This window comes from Pteronotus mesoamericanus, unplaced genomic scaffold (genome assembly GCF_021234165.1).
Source record: "Pteronotus mesoamericanus isolate MK-2021 breed Mesoamerican mustached bat unplaced genomic scaffold, CSHL_Meso_final contig_90, whole genome shotgun sequence".
Taxonomy (NCBI): Eukaryota; Metazoa; Chordata; class Mammalia; order Chiroptera; family Mormoopidae; genus Pteronotus; species Pteronotus mesoamericanus.
Genome location: NW_026555277.1, coordinates 4,509,455 through 4,512,930, shown reverse-complemented (window position 1 = coordinate 4,512,930; position 3,476 = coordinate 4,509,455). Strand labels below are relative to the sequence as shown.

General features: G+C 42.2%; 1 non-coding gene across 1 annotated transcript; it reads right to left on the bottom strand.

Annotated features, from left to right (window-relative positions):
• Positions 1-984: 984 nt before the first annotated feature.
• Positions 985-1,057, bottom strand: TRNAF-GAA (transfer RNA phenylalanine (anticodon GAA)). Its single transcript has one exon. It is a non-coding gene; the product is annotated as a tRNA-Phe (tRNA).
• Between the last annotated feature and the right edge of the window lie 2,419 nt (positions 1,058-3,476).

Here is a 3,476-nt window from a genome sequence, read left to right as displayed (position 1 = left end):
TACCACATGTCACATCTCAGGCACAAAAACTTTTATTGAGCAGTTATTGAGAATTTAATGGTCATTTTAAGTAAGTTAATACATAGAACTTAGGGGAAAGCTTGATGTATATCAAGTACTGAAGTTGGCTATTATTATTACAGCCATGAAGTACTAAGGTGCTGGTGGGTTTATATAAAAAAGGCCCACCAGGCCGCCTGACACCTCCCTTCCCTGAAAAGCCTTTGAGCCAGCCAAAGCATGAGAGCTAAACACAGTCGTTCCCTCTTATCTACCGTTTTACTGTCCACAGTTTCGGTTACCCTGGGTCAGTCTCAGTTTGAATACATTAAATGGAAAATTCCATGCATCAACATCTCCTAAGTTTTAAATGCACCTGCTCTGAGCTGCGGAACGAAACCCCGCCCCACCCCAGTCCCTCCCACGCCTCCCCCGCCAGCGGCCTGAGTCACATCCACTCTGCGCTGGGTGTGCTCCCCGCCTGTTACTCACTTAGTGCCTGCAGGTTATCAGATTAACTTTCAAGGCAGCCCAGTGCTTGTATTCAAGTCCCCCTTATTTTACTTAATAATGGCCCCAAAGCTCAAGAGTAGCGATGCTGGCAATTCGGACAGGCCACAGAGAAGCTGTGGAGTGCTTCCTTTAGGGGAAAAGGTGGTTGCAGTACAATGAAACATTTTTGTATGTGAGAGAGACTATGTTTCCATGACTTTAATTATAGCATGTTGTTATAATTAGTCCATTCTATTTTATTATTAGTTATTGTTGATCTCTTAATGTGCTATATTTATAAATTAAACTTTATCATAGGTACATATCTATAGGAAAAACCACATACAGGGCCCAGTACTATCCAAGGTTTCAAGCATCCACTTGGGACCTTGAAAGGTATTCTGTGTGGATAAGGGGGAACTACTCTTTTCTCCATAAATATTGTGGGTAAGACTGCCCAGAGACTACATTTAGAATAAACATCTAAAAAACTGCTGAAACCCAGGATTGAACCAGGGACCTTTAAATCTTCAGTCTAGTGCTCTTCCACCTGAGCTATTTCAGCTTGTTTAGGGAGCTTCTCCTACATAATTGTAATGGAATGATATTTGTTTTCCAATACCCAAAAAAGTCAATATTCAGGTTCAGCTGGAGAGACGTATTTCACAACTGTTACAGAGGTTTTTGTTTACAAACTAGAAATAATACATAATTTTACTTCTGTCAGTCATGTTTTTAACTGCCAAAAATCTGTTTTTCCCATTTAAAATGAATTATAGACATTTTTCATATCAAAAGAAAAAATGGGTGGCTTTAGTGGCATTTTGATTCTAATTTATGCTTAGTTTCTAGAAAAATGAGAGTGCAGCTCACCTAAATATTCAATGAAATATCAAATTTCCATGAAAGCAATGTTTCATGGACCCGTAAACATAGCCAGGATGAGAAACCAGCTGAAGACTAAAGTTCCAAGGAGCTCACTGGGGTGAAATGACAGCCACAACGCATGTGAACAAGGAAGGTAACTGAAAAGTTCTGTGATCGCAGAATGGCGGGCCTCCAGGCACGTCCATGCCCCCGCCTCCAGGGAATACAGTGTATTAGCGTGCCTGGCAAAGGAGGATTAAGGTTGCAGATGCTCTTATCCTAAACAATTTTAAAACCTATAAACTCAATAAATATGGAAGGCAGGGTTGTAGTTAAATTCCACTATTGGTTTAAAATAGAATCTGTGCGATTTAAAATAGAAGACAGAATCTAACATTTTATTGTCGTACATATCTCTGCCCTTTCTAGGTAGAACCGCGGTCGTGAAAGAACGGAGCAGCTCACTGCCCGGGGCCGCAGTTTCTTCATCTATGAAATGGAGGTAATACTCCACTTAGCATCCAGTGGGCTGAACGCCCCACAAAACTCAGATGTCAAGTTCCCGCAGAGTCTGAGTATTTGGAGATAACAGTGAAAGAGATGATTAAATTAAAATGAGGCTGTGACGGTGGGACCCTCATCCAATCTAACTGGTGTCCTCATAAGAGGAAGAAACAGCAGGACGGTCCTACAAAAAGGGACAACCATTCAAGGAAAACGCAGCAAGACGGTGTCCACCTAGCTAAGCCCGCCAGGACTTTGGGGGTTCACAATATTCGCAAAGGGCTGGAGTCGTTGGTCTGAAATCATCCAGAAATTGAGGTCTGATAAGTAGGTAATCACAGCAGTTATCATTTCTCTCTATAGCAGTCTGGCAGGAAAACTATTTTTATTTTTTTAAGAATAAAACATTGCTTCAGCTGCTGATTAGACACAGGATCATTTCTAAACATTCCTTTGAAATATAAAACCAAAGCGTCCTAAGTAGAGAGGCCTTCAAATTATGAATACCAGACTTTAGAACACAGGAGGCCCAATCCTTTAATGAAAAATGAAACGACAAAACCAATTTTAGCAAAGCTCTGAATATTGAGGAAAAACAGCCTTTACCAACATGAGACCAAACAGTCAATGTAAAAACATCAGCTGTGGCAAATGTACCAGCAGGACAGAGAAGCTGATAATGAGGGAGGCTGTGAGTGTTGGGGGGAGGGGTCAGGGGTCTCAGGGAACTCTATACTTTCACAGCTCGATTTTGCTGTGAATCCAAAACTGTTCTGAACAATCTAGTAAAATAGGTATGTGGGTATGAATATGTATAGAAAAAATTTAGAATATACACGAAGATTTCAACAACAATAGAAAGTCAGAATTAAAGACCCAAGGTCTTTAAAACACATCCTAAAGCCTGTGACATTTTCTTGAATAGTTTTTCTCATGTAGGCCTGGTTCTCAGAAGTGATTTTCCTCAAGATAAGCCATGGTGAGGTTATCCTTACTAATAACCACTGTGTCTTAGATTTCTTTTCAAATTATCTTTCCTTTCAAATGTATCCAGCAACGTTCGCTCCTCCTATGTGGTTCTCCAATCCCTTTATCCCAAAGCCAAGGAAAACGTTGGCTGAAGGATGAAAGAATCTGCGATTTTAACTTCTCCATTATGACACACTTTCAGTTTACGGAATTAATTCACAGCACATCAAGTGTTACAAATTCTCATGTTCACTTATTAATAAACGCTCCTCATAAAGCTTGCTTCCATCTGCCTCAAATTCCTCTTTAGTTTCTACGAGTGCATCAGTCCACTCACTGCAGGGATCTCCTGGGAGACTCAGCTGGTTTGCTCCGGGCTCATGCAGGCAGTGGTCCCTGCAAGAGCAGGGCCTGCAGGAAAGACACCGCCGGCAGCGGCCTTGAGCCTTGCTCCAAGGGACCGGTCGCACGAGGGACACAGCTGCCATGGCCCCGTTTGCTTCCCTAGCCAGGCACTGAGATTCATAACCCTACAGGTTCAGCAGATCCTCCTGGCCCAGGGGTCAGGCTGTGACCTCGCGATTAGGAGCAGAACAACCGGGTGGACGAAAACAACAGGATGGACTAGAATGGTCTGGCTTCAG